Consider the following 18157-nt stretch of genomic DNA (forward strand, 5'->3'; position numbering starts at 1 on the left):
AAAGAATAAAATCCTTAGGATTCTTACCTGTTTCCTCAAGTTCCCCTTTTATCAATGGCCAGGCAAAAGAGTCTGTGATTCTTTGGGATATAAAAATGGAACCTAACTGGAAATGTGTAAAGTTTTGTATTTATTTAAGTTGAATGTCATCCTTTCTTCAAAGAAGGCTAAGAAGGCAAGAAAGAAAAGTACAATTTATCCCCTGTATTGACATTTGGGTTTGGAAACTACAAAATTACGTGAGCTGCCCGTACTATTAATATTAATAAAGTTTAAAAAAATCCTCTCACAAGGGCTTTGTGTTAATCTTACATGATTCAGCTCCTGGCTGCATAATGAAGATCTTACATATTTAATAAGCAAATTGAAGTAGTCCCAAATGAGTGAACAACATAGCTCTGTAAGAAGAAATGGGGCGGAGGGGAGGGGGAATTCTTGTCGGATGAGGTGGCTGAAAAAACACCAATCTACAGGCATTTTTATGTCTCCTATCAAATGTCATTGTGAATTGAAAATGGAATGTCTGAAAAAAATAAGAAGCAGCCAGTTTCTATATAACCTGATGAATGTAACTCCATTGTTTCCATGAAATCATATTAAAAAGGTCATCACTCTACGTATGAAAATACCAAGGCAGTTATTCTATTGCTCTTTCAATTTGGAATAGGCACTTGAATATCATCAAAGAGAAATAGCTGATATTCTATAATTAAAAGTAGATTTTGAGTCACAGTGGGGAAGATGATAAGAATGGATCCTTCCATGCCACTGATGTAGACATGCATCTTAGTCAGGAATAAAAGAAACTGTCTGGAGGATGAAAGGAAAATATGATTAAATTAAAATGTCTGGGGTATAAAAATGTGCATGTGAAAAGAACTGAAAAATTCCCCCTTCTTGTGGTGTTCTACAAGTAACTCCTTTGGGTAAAGCCTTTGCCATAGCAACAGATAAAACCTTTATGAGGTGCAAAGTTTTGCTAAGAAAATGAAGGCTTTCCATTCCAGTTCAGTTGATGTCTTGAAATGATAATAAGTCTGGCATAAGATTATAATCAGTTTAAAGATGCATTTTTAAAGACTATAACAACAAAGAGTCTGTGGTGCTTTTTCAAAGTAAGATACACATATGTTCTGCTGGAGATGGAGAGAAGAAATCAGAACTTAAATGAACTGTGGCTGTGCCCCCTGTCCTGTTACCTGTTCTTTCTCTTTCATGTTTCATCCTTTTTTATATTTCATCCATTTTTATATCTTCATTGCTATCTTTGCTTTTAGCCTCTCTATGTCTTGTACATTCTAGATTTTAAACTTTTTTTTTTACAAATAGTTACAAATACAAGGAAACATTGGGAAAGATCTTAACATTAGAGTGTAACTTTTCCTTGTACTTCTGCTGGCTCAGTTCTTTGCATTACACCCCTTGCTACCTCTCACTGTATTGTCTCTTTCTTCTATGGAAAATCAGAGATCCAGGCCTTCCCTCATGCCTTGTTCTTGATTTTGTTTTTCAGTCAGCAACAGCTCTCCATGACACCTGCTCCTTCAATAGGCTTTTGCTTCTGTTCATGGTGAGGCTCTCAATGCCTTTTTTTCAGGATTTCATCTCTTGCATGTTCTCAATATTGCCTCTCTGGATAGTCTAAAATTTAAATTGTCTCATTATGTGCATTCTTATGAAGGATCCTAAAAGCAGAGCTACCAAGGTTCCCATTATATCATCATTCTCTTCACTGAAGGACCCCTGGCTCTTCACAAGATAGAGGCAGCTATCTCAGAGGATCAGGGTGACTCATAAGAGGATCGTCTGATTGTCTGACAGTGCTGTGAGTTTCTTGGCATTTGTGCTTTTGGAATTTAAATGGTGTCAATTATACCTTCACATGGAGCTTTTCCTAAAACTATGCCAAAAACACATCTTGCCTTTTTGCCTCTACATCAGTTTGCAGAGTGGAAATTCTCTGAACATTTAAACACCCCTTCGCCTTTTCTATTTTTTTGCACCATGGGCTTCATAGTTATTTCCTCTCTTTTGTCCCTTTTTCATTCCTCCTTGCATGAGGGATCTGTCCTGATATTGTAGGACTGGGATTGCAAGATTAGAATGGAAATGTGTGAAATGGAAACCTCTGTCTATCACTTTACAATCAGCACTTGCACTGCTCTTTCCTGGCTGCTATCAAAACTCCGAGTTACACTTTTATCTGCTGGTTTTCTTTTATTTTTATCATCAGCTGGGTCTTCGAGTGCTTTTTGAAAGCTGGAAGAGCAGCTGAGGTTCCTCATCCTTATCTTTGTCTTGAACACAGCTGCTCAAGGTCTCAGAAGTGTGGGACTAGAGAAGGACTGAACTGGGCATCAGAAGCCAGGGCTGTGCTTTGGCACTGCGTCAGCAGTGGGTTGGGATCTGTGCTGAGGAGGATTCCCACTCACTGTCTGTGGGAACAAATGAACTCTGGGGAGAGCAAGGGAAAATGGGGCACCACCTGTGGGGGCCATCTCATCACCCCACTCCTTGCATCACTTTGTGACTGAGGCCTAAACTGCAGTGCTACCCTAGTCTTAAACTGTTCTGCATGAAGTCATACCACAGGAAGGAGAGCCTACCTCAAAAGTAAAATAAAATTGTTAAAATGAAAAAGGATGTTTTTAACAAAAAAATTTCAGCCATTCCAACTCAAGACTTTTCTTCCTTGCAAGTGACAAAATACTCTATATACTCTTTTGGCTTTTTTTTTTCATAAAAACCTTGAGGTATGTGATTAAAGTTACTTCTCAGAGTAATTTTGGTATTAAAGCACCTCGTTTACTGCCTCTGGCACTTCATTCAAAGAAAGGAAGTAAAAAGAAAAGTGAAAGCCAAATCAATTATATGGGGGGAAATCAGTCTTTTCTTTAGAAAGCCAATTTTTTTTATTAATCGCCAAATGATTTATTTTTCTCTAGCTCATGTGTAACAGTGGGGAGAGTAAGGATGTTGATTCCTGGATCTTTTTGTCTTTCTGGTTCAGTGCAGACAAATGCAATTTGTTACCTACCTGCTTCCACATGTGACTGCCTATTTCTTTCAGTGTGTACATTGTTTTTGTTGGATGATTTGGACTACATTTAGATTTGTATTGTTATATATATTATTAATTTGACTTTGAATTGATAATTAATTATTTTTTCAAGCAATTACTTTACTTCCCAAGCGTTCTGTATGCATTACAACCTCCCTGAATAATGAAGACCACAAAACTGCCTTTCGAATTCAGCACAGTTTTGAATGAACTGGAATCTGCTGATGTCCCAGTGCAGGAAATCTTCCCATCTTCCCCCTTTCCATTTCTCACTGAAGTTCAGAGCTCTGAAAAGGGGCCTTGTCTTCCCCCTTCCTGAAGTCAATTCTCAGAAACAAAATGAGATAAACAAAATACACATCTGCAGTTGTTCATTCAGTGAAAATTTCAAGGCTCTTCAGAATCTTGTTTTCTATAGCAATTAGAGGCCCTGCATGTTAAACAAAGACTTCACCACTCAATCTGCTTTCTCAGCATCACACTGTATATGGATCCCAAAACCCAGTGTCTTCCAGGAAATCCAGGTCCACAGTGAACAAGAGGGATGAACTGTGACAGTTCAGGATCCAGACTGCTGCAGTTGCTATTTTCAAAGTCCTCAAGGTGATTTACTTAGGCATTTAGGCAAGTAAAAACAACTCTCAGTCCTTTTTTTGAAATGAGTCACGGAGAGGTGCAATGAATATTAGCACAGACTGGCCATGCCTGGCTCCCAGAACTGACCTGGGTCACCCTGGGCTGCGATCCTCCAACCCTAAGGAAAGATAAATGGTGACAAGGCCTCCTGTCCATGGTTGGGCAGAATTCTTCAGAAGCACTAGGATCTGACGCCTGGTCTCTTCAGTCTCAGGACACTACTTTTATTTCCATTTCTCCTTCTTCATTCATCCTCCTAGGCTTTATCAAACTACTCATTATCTGGTATAACTTGCAGCTAACAGCTGAAGTGCTCTCATTGCAGCTTGTCTTTAACCACACCACTTTGGCAGTGTTTATGCAGTGGTCACTGCAGACACATCCTAGCAGCGTTTGGTGTTTAGCAAGCTCTGAGCAGAGCTCAGCCCTGACCAAGATGTTCAGCAAAAAGCAGGAATTCCCACAGCACTTGCCCTCCTGTGCAGCATGTCTGACATCACTAATGACTCAGTTTACTCAGTAACCCAAAGGGACACTATATCTCTTTGAGTCATGCTTGTGAGTTCATCACTTTTATATGGTACTGAAGTAGAGCTACCTACAAGGCTCGGGGTTTTGGTATCGGAGTATTAGAAGTAGCAGAACTCAAAATGCATGGGTTTGTGCATTTATTTAATTTTCATTAAGAGATGGTTTATTATGAGTGATGACCTTATATTTTCTGTTCCAGATGAGCATCAGATTATGAAGAGTTCATCATCTTTGTGAGCATCAGATAATGAAGAGTTCATCAAAAAACAAGTAAAGTAAATCCCCTTTTATTCAGGTACCTCAGTTTGTGTCTCACCCAAAGGATTGCTAATCCCAGTGGTCAGGGCAAAGTGAAAATCTAAGTGTCCTCTACATCTTCAGGCCTTTGAGATTTTTTTGGCTTTGTTTGCTTTTGCTCCACATTTTCCAATATCATTCAGGAAAGTGAAGAAGAAAAGACAGAGTTAATTTTGTCTCTCAAATAAAAATCCCTCAGCACTGACAAAACCTGCTCTGCTTGTGCCAGGTCTCTAACAGCTTGAAAATCAAATTAGGCCCAGAATTATTGCAGACACTGTTTTCTGTCAACAACCTGGGGAAAAAAAGCAAGCAACCAAACAAAACCCTAAACAAAGAGAAAAAGCTTTCTCCTGTAATCTCAGTAAGAGCCATGCTTCCCAAACCATTAGAAGTGTCTCACTACAGCTCTGGTGTTCCCTGTTGCCAAGTAGCTGGAAACAGGGGCTGCAAAAATGTTTTAAAAAGTCATTTGAAAGGGAGCAGAGAGATTGCATGCCAACTCGAAAGCATGACAGCAAGAAATCTCTGAATTTGCTTTGCCAGTGATGAGAAAAACCTCACGAGATTCACTCTTGGTTGAGCTCACTGGGGTGGAGGAGGAGGATTTAAGCTCAATATTTGTTACCTTCTCAGTGTAGTGGTTTGTGCCACTGATGGCATTTTTTCACAGGCAAGACGAACGCCAGTGCTACCTTAGCTATGGCCACCCTCCTAGAATGTAAGAGTAGATACAGGGGGTCACGTTCAAAAAAATTCCCTCTAGCCAGGTCTGTAGCTTTGGTGACAAGCACATGCCTAGAGTAGACTGAGAACAGCAGAAGCATATATGGCACTTCCCCCAGTGCACTCTGGAATGCCATGCCAATAACAATAGTTGATGGGTTCTCTGTTGTAAACTTAATTACTTTATTGTTCAATGCATATCACCTGTTAGCATCTACAGCATCATCCACCTTCATGTTCTATAAATCTCCTACACCTAAGGGCAGAAAATTCCTGTCTTTCCTGTTTGTTTTATTTTCCTGTTTGTTTTGAACTTGCCAACGAGAAGCTTCACATAGGATACCCTATATCTTGTACTCATGAAGAGATGAACAATGAGTTCCCATCCTAACTCCCCACACTCTCCACAGTCCTGATGTTTTCAATGTCTTTTCTCAACCACAGGCATTTCTGTATATTTGCTAAGCATTGCTGCTCCTCTCTGAACTTTTTCCAGTTCCAATATGTGCTTGGAAATAAATGGCAGAATGGGAAGTCTTGCTGCTGTTTTTAGCAGAGGCTTTTGCAGCATGTTGCTGCTGATGGATTTGTGCAGTCATCGCTGTTAAAGCTTGAGACTGTCAGCAGCAGCAGGTGAGTAATTTCAATTTTAAAAAGTTTTTCTTTTCTCTCCTCCCCAATATTGCTAAGCCAACTCATCATATCGAGCTGTTTTTTTTTTTTTTTTTTGCTTCCAAGTTGTAAAGCTGTAAATGTAATCTTGCCAATGTGGGGTTACTACTTCCCAGCAGGCAGGTAATGCAGTCATTGTGAATCAATTCAGACCTTAAGTTTTCATTTTGTTGTAAGAAAAAGGGAAAGACAAAAAAACCCAAAAAACCAAACCAAAAAACCAAAAAAACAAATCTGGAAACAATGATTTAAAATCAAGAAAGAACCTAAGAGAAACATCTGTCAAACCTCACCTTGCCTTCTTAAGTTACAAGTTTTCTATAAGCTACTTCTAACTAATCAGAGAGGATATAAGAAATGGAACTTCTAAGTATGGATAAACTTTGTAATTTTATGTTGTCACTCCCTCTAGATATTTTACCTGTTTTCATTGTATCATGTTGAAAGGAAAGTGTTTGTTTTGTTCTCAGCTTTTTTCAGCACAGTTTGCAGCTTGTTTTTGTGATAGTACTTAATGTCTCCCAAGAAATCCTGTTGAGGGTTTTCAAATGCCTCTTGTTTGCAGACAATAGAAAATAGAAGTGGGTGGAGAAAAGATAGAAATGATCTGAAGGTGATGAAAATATTTCTAAGAAAGATGCTAAAACTACAGAGGAATATCAAATTTTACACTCTGGGTCAATTTAATTTGGCCAGTATCATATATCCATCAGAATGTGAACTTGTGTTGGACTTGAGGGGTAGATTAAACACTCTGGTTGGATTTGGGGATGAGATTTTCAGAAGCAGTCAATCTGCTCTTTCTATTTAAGTGATAATAGTGTTCAGTCAGCATTCAGCACATTTTGAATATCCTAGGATTCGGCTCTCTGGTTTTATAAGCTGAATCTTCTGTTCTTTATCAAAAGAAAATACCCTGCAACTCAAAGACACATTTTCCTGAAATTAGATGTTTTTTCAGGCTCCAAATGCTGCTAAAATTCAATCTTATTTTGAAATCCTATGAAGGAATATCTTGGTTTTGCAGCATCTTGGATCACTGTTGAACCTTTTTTACAGTCAACTGTCTCATTCCCTCAAGGATCCTTTTGTATTTCCAGCTTTTGGGGTAATATTATTCTAATAAATCCATCACTACTACAGTCGTGTATCCCTACCTTTGTTATGTTTAACTCTGATAGTGGAAGAGTAGAAAACCTACTTTTAAAGCACCCAATTTGATCAGCCTTGGAAAGAGGAAACTAAAAAATCTTACAAAGACTCACCTGATTTTCTTTGAGGAACATATGGGAACTATCAGGATGCGCTGTATCCGTGCATTGTCCTGTGCAAAGCAGGTCTGAGTTGGGCACATATCACAGTGTCTCCTGACCCTGACAAACTGCAGCTGCAATTGCTCTTCTTGAGCTAAACCTGCACCCTGAGCCAGTTGTAGCACCCACAATTTTGAAGACAACTTTTCTGGCCTTGTAGGCTGATCTAGATATCTCCAGAGATCCCTTTCAGCCCAAGTTTCCCCATGACTATGATTCTGGAAGTGGCAGCACCTTCTCAGCTCCTGTAGGGATCCACTGAAATTATTGTAGATCTGTAGCTCTCAAACCACAAAAGGACTGCTCTGGGTACTGACTTGTGAAACTGCTGAGGGCAGGGCACTGGCAAGACACGTTAATGTTCAAGGCACACCTTCACTTTCCCAGCTTGTGTTCTAGGCTCCTTCCAGTCCTGGAGGATCCGCTGTTTCCATGTTTCTGCACACCTTTCTCTTGAGTAGAACCCCAGTAGATCTCCTGCATATTCCTCTCAGATTTATGTCTTGTTGTCACAGCTCTGGCTAAAAAAAACATCACAGTAAAGTCTGATGGAGCTAAAATAAGATATGCATGATTCCTTAGACAGGTTTCAGGTCACTGAGAATTAGCAAAAAACTGTAATCAAGTGGGAATGGCTGGAGCTCACCTGCAGCCGAATAGATAACACATTTCAACTTGTAAACAATCTAATAACAAGGCTTAAATTAAAATCACATTCATCCCTGTACACCTTTTTTTTATTTTTTCTCTTTTCATGCTTCCACATTCCCTAAACTGATAATTTGTTTCTTTCTAGGTTGCCTCTGGAAGGGGGACAAGCCTAAAGGCTTAAGACTAGTGAGATAGTAATCATTGCTTCACACTGTTTCCCTTCTAGCTATTTGCTGTAAGCAAGAACAAGAACAACAACAAAAAAAAAATATACAAGACAGAAAGAAACAGAGCCTGAGGAGAGAACATTCATATTGTCATTTAGATGAACTATGCAGCTATCTCTCTTGACACACCTATTCCACCAACATGCTTCTTCTCAACCTGGTATTCATTTTCTGTCCTTCTTCATTAGATTAGTGATCCTTTTCTCCTCTCCTGCTCTGACTACAGCCTGAACCACTCACTTATTTTTCGGCTATATTAGCCAGGTTGTTTGTATTGCTGTCCCGCGGGTGACCTAGCAGCTCAAACTAATAACACATATTTCTTTGTCAACATTTTATTCTCCAAGCTTGTTGAAGACACTTTATATGTCCAAATTGCAGTGATGCATTTTGGGGATAATAACACAGAAGTGGAATTAATGCCTTTTGGATCTTTCCTTTCTAGCAAGATTGGACTGGCGTGGATAAATGGTTTTCTCGCTTAGCCTATTTTGGTTTTCTTTTGTTTCAAACCCCCTGAATTTCATAATGTTGGTTGTTTTCCTCTAGATCTCTTCATAGAATTTTTTATGTTTGTGTCACTTTGTTTGTTCTTGAAGATATGCAGGATCTGCAAGTTCTGGCTCTAACTAAAAATAGAATAGATTGAGATATTCCGATATCATGAAGGTGAGATTGGTTTCATTTACATTGCAGAATGCCTGGGGCATTTATGTATCTGTGCAGTATCTAGCATAATGAGGTTTCCTGACTAGAAATCTGGTGTGTGTCTAAGATTCCTGACACATGATTGAGACAATGTTAATGATAAAGATAAATTAATTTCACAAAGAAGGTAGAATTATTTTTAGTCTCCCTCACTTATATTATGATTAAGCTTGTAGGAACATTGTACCTTCAAAACTGTGACAAATTTTGTTTAAAATGGCCAGTCAAGGAAGATGAGCAAATAAATGTCAGATGATCACAGGAACTTCCTGTGCCTTGAGAAACAAAGCTAGAGAATAACTGGCAAAGAATAGTTATTTCTTAATTATACAATAATGCAGAGAAAGATGTGCTGTCAGAGCACATTGCAGGTAAGGCACAGCAACCAACATTCCTCAGTAAAACACTGAAAATAATAACTTTTTTGCAAGCAATATACACAGGCCTTCTGAAGTAGAGATAAGGCCTTAGGAAACAGAGACAAAGTTTGATTCTCCTGTAAGACTCCATCCACATGCAGGAGCAAAACTTCCTGGTCCTACAAATGTTAGGCTATGAGAGGATAAAAAAGCAATGAAAACAGTAGAAGAAAATAAATTTACCTTATTTTTAACACCTTGAGGATTTACACATGTTTTAATATAATTCCAGATCCTCACAGGAAGTTAGGTGCCCTAGGGATTTCTTGGGAATTAGGTACTTAAATCCTTGAGAAGTTTTGTGTGGGTGACTTACCCAAGGAGATGCACATAATCTCTGCAGTGTTGAATGAGACCACATAAATGTCACTCCATTGCCTTGCACAGCTTAACTTTGTAAGGTAGAGTTGTTTTGACTGTGCTGTATCTCACATGACTGTGGTTTCTGTGTTTTTGAAATGCTACTGATGGGCACAAGTACAGGTTTGATTTGGTCTTAACACAGAGAAACAAGTTCTAGTCATATGTTCATGCAAAAAAACCCAGAACAAAACAAAACAAAAATTGGAAGTTCAATTATAAACCATTAACATATCTAGTCTAACTTTAGGGTTATAAACCACAGAAATTAACCAGTGAAGGTAGGACCTAGTGCTGTAGAAAGGATGCTGGTTTGTTTTGCTACAGATTGCCACCAGTAGCTCAGGCTGCTTATTCAGTTCCTCTTCCAGGTAAGGTGTGTGTGACCATGTTAGTTCAGCTGCTGTGCCTCACTGGTCATTAGCCAGACCACTGCAGTGTGGCTCCCATCTGGAGCATCCCAAAAGTGGGATGAGCAATCTGCTTGTTGGCTCCAGCCTGCCCACAGTGCGGGTTCAGCTGGCTCCATGCATTGTCTCTGCACACTCAAACAAGGTACCAAAGACAGTGCAGTTCCCTGAGGCTAGGGATATCATGAAGAAGAATTTGTTATTTCATCACAGAGACCAATCATGCTTAATTTATTGAGGTTGGCAAAAAAAAGGTGAAGATTCAGAAGGCACAAAGGCAGTGGAAAACCAGGCATGTTAATATCATTAAAAATGGGCATAAACTGGCTATAATAGAAATTGGATGATAGTTTCTGACCTCCAGAGGTCCCTTTAAATAGCTGAACAATTTTTAAAAGACCTGACTTGTTTTAAGACAATATGGATCCCCTTTCAAAAGCACTCTGTCCAAACAGCGTAGTAATTTCCTTTTCCTATCTGAGGAACATGACTTACCTCCCAGGGAGCATTGTGGGGAAAAATGAATGGATAACTGTAGGATGCTAAAAGAGCTAATAAATACTAGGTAGCCGGAGAGATTAGGCTGTGAATATTGACAACATGTAGGATGTCTTGTCTTCAGGCCATCCTGAAATTTATCCTACTGTATCCTTTTAAATTAGCCAGGTTCCAGCAATGTGTTATGTAGTGTGTCGTGAAGGGAAAAAGAAATAATAGTTACCACACTCAAACAGCAGATTCATGTAGGTAAAACAAGCCACAGTATTTGAAATGCCAAAATTGTTAATAGCTTTGCATTCGTCTGGGTGTTAATTTGTATTTATAATTGAAGCAACAAAGTGTGGAAGGAGCAGGTGACATGCTTTCACCAAAGTATCTACTGCAATCATTTCTTGATGATAAAAGCATTTAGAATATGTCTAAGAGATAAAAGAGCCTTTCTGATCAACTGAACCAAGTGTGGGTTAACTGTCTCCCCATGTTCATGAGATATATATTTATACACAAAACCCCAAAGAAGATAGCTTTGATATACTCTAAGCCTTTTCAGGAGGCAGATTTTAACAGCCTGTGTGTATTCTGTCAGTCAAAACTCTTTTGAAATGTGTAAGGCAAACTCAAAGCATTAACACTGGTTTCAGGGATTTCTGCTGGAAGTCGGGGACCTTCCTTTCTCAGTCAGCAAAGCTCTTTCTTTGGGTGTGTGTCAATCAGACAGAAGGGGAAAAAAAAAAAAAAAACCAAAAAGGAAGTGGTTCTACAGTAAGGAAACACGTATTCTTAACACGTGCAAAGTGATAGAGTTTCAACACGCACTGTGATCACAACCCAATCTGCTCATCTACTCCACAGTGGTTACCATTCCTACAGGTCCAGCAGATTTCCTATTCTAATCTGAGGAAATAGCTCAATGCCAGGGTAAATTTTCCTAATGTGCTGATTTTTGGTGACAGCTTGCACTGAGGGCACCAGCCATCTCTGACTGCATGCTCTAGAAAGTAGAAATAAAACCAAGTTATCTCACTTGAGCACTTATCCAACATGAAATTTTCATTTCATCAGGCACAGTGTTGGTGCCTTGAATTCTAATCATTTGGCCTTCTGCTGCTGTAAACTGCTATGTGAGCTCTAAAGCAAACCCAGTGCACATTTTTTGTGTGTCAGTGTTCCTCTTTATTCCCATACCAAGATAATTCTTGGCGAGGTTGCGCAATGGAATTTTTCACCTGCAAGCTGCTGCTTCAGAGCTCACTGCAGAGAGCTCCAAAATCTGAACTTCAGCACTGGTTCTTGTTTATCTCAACAGCAGGGAAGGGGGAGCTACGTGAAATATATATTTTACTTTTTCTTTTTCTTTTCTATATATTTTGCTTTTTCTTTTTTTTTCTTAACTTCCTCATATCTTGAGCACTACTCAGTATATCTGTGTGCTTATGTACAAGTATGCAAGGGTGAACACCTATTGACTTGTATAAATTAGGCACATATTTAGTTATCATCCTTGTCATAAAATTCCTTTTATAAGAGTAAATTCCTGTTTACTGCCCAACACTTCTGGCCTCGCAAGAGAGAATCAGAATCTTTTTGTTTCTTTATTATTGCTGTTGTAACTGCAGGTTTGCTCACCTCTGGGGTATTGGGAGTACATTATAGACATCATTAAATTTATGGCTCTTGTGGTTAGGAAAAAGAAAGAAGTGGTCATACTGCTGACAAGTTTATATCAACACCTGAGCATATAAAAGATTAAATGGTAAGCTTAAGAAATTTTTGCAGTTCCCTCCTAAGTACGCTTCCTATTACTGGCATTTGATGTTCGTCTCAGTTACTCATCAATCATCAAACTTTAGATATTTTGCCAGTAATAACATCAGGATGTTAGTATGGATAGAACTGCTATAAATTTAGACAAATGGCCTCTTTCTCTCTTTCTCTTTGTTTTATACATTTGAAAAGAGTTGGTAACTGTGAGACACCCAAAAGCTTTTGAAATTCAATGAAATTTGAGGCTGTTTCTCTGAGTAAATCCTCAGAAACTCTGACAATAATGGAAAAAGAGGAACCTAAAAGGGTCCCTGAAGTCTTAAATTTAGCCTTTAGATTCTCCTAAAGAACTTTCAACTGTGCAGTTGCAAATAATATTGGGTAACATAATTTTTTTCTCTTAATCAGAAAGTGCATTGAGATATCTTAATTGTACTCCATGTTCATAGCATGATGACTGCCTTTCCACTTAGTAGCTTCATGCATCAATATCAGGAAAATATTAAAGAAGCCAAAGAAATATGTATTTTTTCTTCTCTCTGTAGTTTTAGAGGCAAGTCTGCCAAGAGCCTGAGCTCCACTGCCTTCCTAATGGCTGAGGGTAGTTATGCAGCAAAAGTATATTCACATCTGTAAATTTGATTTGTCTTGCTCTTCTAAGGCAAGAGAAGGGGGGTTGCCACCTCTGCTTTATGTGCACAGGTTGAGATCTGTGGAAAAGTCTGGAAAAGCTCTTATGCCTTTGGACAGAGGAGCAAAAGGAGATGACGGTGGTTCTAGGATGAGTTTATGCAGAAAGGCGTCCTGTCCCCTTTACATCTGCACTGAACAGCTCCCTGTGGGCAACAAGGGACTCACTGCCTGTGACCTTCCTTGCAAACATGCTCAGAGGAAATATTGAGGGGCCAACACCTGAACTGTGAATATTTTTTCAGCTTTTCTTCACAGCTCAGCTCTCCTCCTATGCTGTCAGTCTGCAAAGCAATTTTTCATGCTGATCCTTTTGAAAAATGTCTGTGTGCTGGGGAAGACCTGTGATTAGCTGCCCAATGCTTCCTTCATCAGAGCTGCTGGGAATTCCTTTCTATTGCATTAACAACCAGAAAATTGTGGAGTTTTTTTGGTTTTGATGTTGTCATTTGTGGGGTTTTTTTTAATTAAATGTTGCGCTGTGGCATTTCATGTAATCCTTCAAAGTTTCCATAGCTGGTGGAATGGCTAAATGATGAGCCAGCTTCCCTGTTGTCAAACCAGAGCACAGCCTTACAAAGTGAGCCTGGTGTTGTTTCCTTTCCTGTCTCCATTGATTTGTGAATCCATACTCATCAGAGAGTGTGATTTTGTTCTTGTTTCTCACACTTCCCCTGAGCTAACTGTGACTGTTATTGTGTTTTGGATTTGGCTTCAGGTTCCAACTGAGATTTTATATCTTCAATGCAGAGTGTGAATTTAAAAATAAAAGGAGAAAACAGCTGTTTTATGATGTCTGTGAGTCTTTTACTTTGAGGTGGCTTTCTGGCCTGGTCTACACACGTGGCTTTCCTTCCCAATTTATGTCTTTTAACCCCACAGTAACCATTGCAATTGTGCACTTCATCTCTTGAGCATGGATTGGAAGGTGAGTGGATAGGAGAGTTCATCTTCTCTGTAACCAAGCCCATGGAACAGCTCTTCTCTCACTGAGCTGCATGCTGGGATGTACTCTTGCTCACCACACCATAATAGATCTTTTTGCTAACAGAAAATAAAGAGGAGTGAGGGAGAGATGGAGGAAAGAGAAATTTAGGAACAGGAATTCTGGGATTGTTTCCCACAGGCTTCCCCTGTTTTATGCCTCTATTTCTCTACAAATATGGAAAATATCATGGAAATATGAAACTCAGGTAAGCACCAGGCTTAAATCTCCCTCAGATGTGGAACTTAAAGAAGTCTCTACATTTGGGGTGGTGAGCTGTTATGGCGGAAAATAAGGATTGTACAGAATGGAGAATGATCAGATATGGAACTTTAGGATAACCTTATCTTTATCAGTAAAAAAATTATATTTATACTCTGTATTCAACCTGGAAATCCTAGGCTCAATTCAGATCTCTAAGTATGGGACATAAAGAAGCCAGAATTTCTTGTCTCGTTTCTTGAGCTGACACAGATTCTTCACTATTCCAGTTTCCTTTAGTCTAAAATTGAAATAATCTATCTTCTAAGAGACAGCATGCTGATGATTTGTTTCATATCTCACTCTAAAAATGACATATTTTTATGAATCCATCCCTTCTTGCAGCGAGTGTGTGATGATAAGGAATCACTGTACCTTTAAAGCAAAGGCAAAATGTGAAATTACAGTTTCTCCTTTGGAATTGATGAGTTGACCTGGATTTTTTTTTGTATCCCAGGCTATCCAGACTGCAGAACTCAAATTGCTACGATTACATTTTTCTGAGGCTTCTTGTTCCAGAATTCCTTTCAAAGGTTAATTGTCAAACTTTAGTTTGGGACTGTATAATGTACTTCAAAACTCCATAACCTTACTGAAATATTAGCATAAATATGGTGGGTGATAAAAGGAGTTGTTTTTCATATTTTTTTAAAAGGTTGAGCTCATATCATTATTCATGATTGAGTAAATAGGTTTTCATTCCAGGATACTAACAGCACTATAAATACTCATTTTAAGGCTTATGAATCTCACCTGAGTCCCACTAAAGTAGATGGAAAGGTATATCTTGATATACATGTTCTTTGGATAATATTCTTTACCTGGGATGACTATAATTCACCTTTCCTTGGTTGTTTAGGGCAGTATTTTCAAAACTCTCACAAAAGAATGAAGTACGAAAGCAGATGGTGTTTAAGCAAATGCTTGTGTTCTCTTCTTCTCTCCTCTGGTGAAGTAATGGAAGAATTGCACAAATTTCATTGATTGTTGTCTGCCCTACCCCATCTATCAGAAAGGTGTTATAAGACAGGTCTTTTCTTTATAAAGTCCTTGGAAATTTATCAAGGGAAAAGTGCTATGCAAGAATTAGATGGAAAAAGTATTGCTGTTCTTATTTGTTTTCCTTTTTCTTTAATATTGTGTGCAGACTTGTGTCTTCTGAGCACAAGAACACAGCTGGACAAAGCCATCTTCCAAATTTAATCTTGTATTGACTGCAACACAAATGCTTTAAAAAGCAAGGATAATAAGGAGCACTGACTCTGAAAATGCCCTGGAACAGATTGCTTAGAAAGGCTGTGAGTGTTCCATCATTGAGCATTTTGGAGAAAAGGGCAGGGAAACATCCATCACAAAGGAAGACACTTTATTTGGAAGGGGCAGCAGAGTACAGAAAGTTGAGCTCCTTCCTAAAAGGGGATAATTTTTATTTAGTTGATTCCAAACAGCTTGAGGCAAAATAACAGCAGGTTAGTAACCAGGGCCATTCTTTTCTTCAAACTTATGTTATTTTTGATGGTACCAATTCCAAAAACTGGGAAATATTTGATGGCAGCTGTTCCTGAGGAATAACATGGCATTGCAAAGGGTGAGCCCACAGTTTACTCCTAATAGCACTGAATAGGATCATCAGTCACTGTACAGGGTGTCTGCTCTACTGCTGCTCACCAGGTAGGAGGCAATTACAAAGGATACAGAGAAGAACCCATCAGGGAAGGTCACTCCTCTCAGTTTCCAGGTTCTTTTATTAGGCTTTGCAGAAGCCAGGTTGTGTGTTTCTGAATCACAGTGATGCACAGCACTGAATGTCCAGCAAGAGGGAGTATCTGGCACCTACAGCACTGCCAATTCCTCCATCTGGGCTGGATGGAGCCTCAGCTCCTCCTGTGCCTCCTGTTGTGACCAGCACAGTTAAGTTCCCACTGCCATGGGACTGAGCTGTGGCAGAGGACGACCAGGTGCTGCTGGGGTCCCTGAGAGAGAAGTTATTTTCAACTTGGTCATTCCTTTTGCTGGGAATTGCAAACATTTGTCTGCTCCTTTGCTTGGACCAGACTGTAGGGTGCCCTAGATAATATCTAAAATCAATTAAGAATGTAGTATATATATATACATGTATGTGTGTATTTATAGATGTGTGTGTATGCATGTACATATGTGTATATATATTATATACATATGTCTACATATAAAATACCAAAATATATTAGTGTGTGTATCTGTGTATACCTAGTGAAGACACAGTGAAGAAATGTATAAACCAAGCAGGTAATAAATTAAGTTTGTGTTAGTTTTGGACAGTGCTTTCCTGGCAGGAAAATTCCCATAGATCATTCTGTCAGTGGACTGTGGTAGGGAGTTGGCTGCATCTCTGAAAAAGTCCTCTGCAGAATATTGTCTTCTGCAGATAAAAGTTGAGTGGCTATTTCTGTAAAGGAATTTTGTCTCTCTGAGCACAGTTTCAGGACACAGCTGCATTTACGTGAACCTTGTTATAGCATTTCTTAGATCATAGCAGAGAGACTTATGACCTTCATAAAGCCAAGAAGGACAAACATTGCTGCTTTAAAAGCTTTTAGGAACTGATCATTTTTCATGCCCACTTGTCTCTGGCAGTTATAGTAAATTTGCTGTTCTCTACATGGTTCCAAGATTCACTTTCCCTTATTACATAACCACAACAAAAAATACTGTAGTAATATATGATTCCAGCTTCAAATGCAGTTGTACTGCTTTGGTTAATTTCCATTTAACTTAGTATATTAGCTACACACCAGTGGTTCTTCTGCCTCTAAAAAGTGACATCTAGAAATCCACAGAAAAGGGGTTGGTTTTAATGTACAGCTTTCTTAGATCCAGATGTCCCTAGAAGTATTATTTTTGCTGTAGCTGTAGGTGCTCATCATAATCCAGAATCCTCTTTTGCTCTGCTGTGTGTGTTTCATAATGAACAAGACCATTCAGTCTCAAATAGTGTATTGTTTCTACTGTTTTCATAAGTATTATTATTATTAATTAAGCAGCACAGTGATTCCCAGCCTTAGGATTTATCAGGCCAGAAGTGAATTGACAAACAGAAAACATTACTGCCACAGAAAGCAGGAATCCAAAGGATTTAGCTGGACTTGCTAAGCTGTGTGCTGTACAAACAGAAACAATGATCTTCTGACACCAAATATCTTCTTAATTAAATGTATGACAAGATGAAAAGTGCAGACTTTTTGGAAACAAAAGTAGCTGTGATAGACTCTCCTGAAAGTTCAACCTCAAGGAGGACTCAGTCTTCCTTGATCTTTCTTATCAGAGCTGTGATATAAATAATTGACACTTTGCTAGAAAGTGTCCTTCAGGTAGAAGGACAATTAAGCTTTCCATAGTATTGTTATTCTCTTTTTTTCTAATAGTTTCCAAAAACAGTATTTGTGTTGCCTTTTTTATTAAAGGCAAGAGAGAATTCACCAGGCAAAAAAGCACAAAGTTAACTGTGCAATAATTTCTGGATCTTTTTTTTTGAGATTATTTGGCAAGTTTCAAGTTTTTTCATGTAGCAGTGGAATGTTTTTTTCCCAGGTGGCACTTGCATCAAGTCTGCAAGGCAATGTGTGCTCAGGTTTCCAAAAAAATGGCCCAATTTCTGAATAGAGCTTAAGAGCTCAAAATGGAGATTGGAAACAGAATTTCCTCCTGTGGGGATTTTCACAGATCTTGGTCAAAGGCAGTAATATTTGTTTTTATTGATATTAACCAATTAGACAAAAATATACTCCCCCTGGACTAGGATTCTTTAGAACACTTAAAAATCCCAATTTAAAAAAGGAACAGAAAGCAGGTCATTTACACTTAATTTTGATAGCAGTTATCCTTAAAGCTTTTCTAACCCAGATATACCAACATTAGAAAATAGTAAAATAGGCTAACAGAGAAACAGGAAAAAAATGTAAATAG

At 38.7% G+C, this 18157-nt stretch overlaps 1 long non-coding RNA gene across 1 annotated transcript in view; it reads left to right on the forward strand.

Annotated features, from left to right (window-relative positions):
- The window catches only part of LOC139593828 (uncharacterized), a 100929-nt gene extending 95134 nt beyond the window's left edge, over nt 1-5795 (forward strand). Inside the window, exons 2-3 of the long non-coding RNA XR_011680404.1 lie at nt 4428-4498; nt 5748-5795. This is a non-coding gene — a long non-coding RNA (uncharacterized lncRNA). The remainder of the gene's footprint in view (nt 1-4427; nt 4499-5747) is intronic.
- The last annotated feature ends 12362 nt before the right edge of the window (nt 5796-18157 follow it).

This window comes from Agelaius tricolor, unplaced genomic scaffold, assembly GCF_023055355.1.
Source record: "Agelaius tricolor isolate 1412-34295 unplaced genomic scaffold, bAgeTri1.0.p SCAF_10, whole genome shotgun sequence".
Lineage (NCBI taxonomy): Eukaryota > Metazoa > Chordata > Aves > Passeriformes > Icteridae > Agelaius > Agelaius tricolor.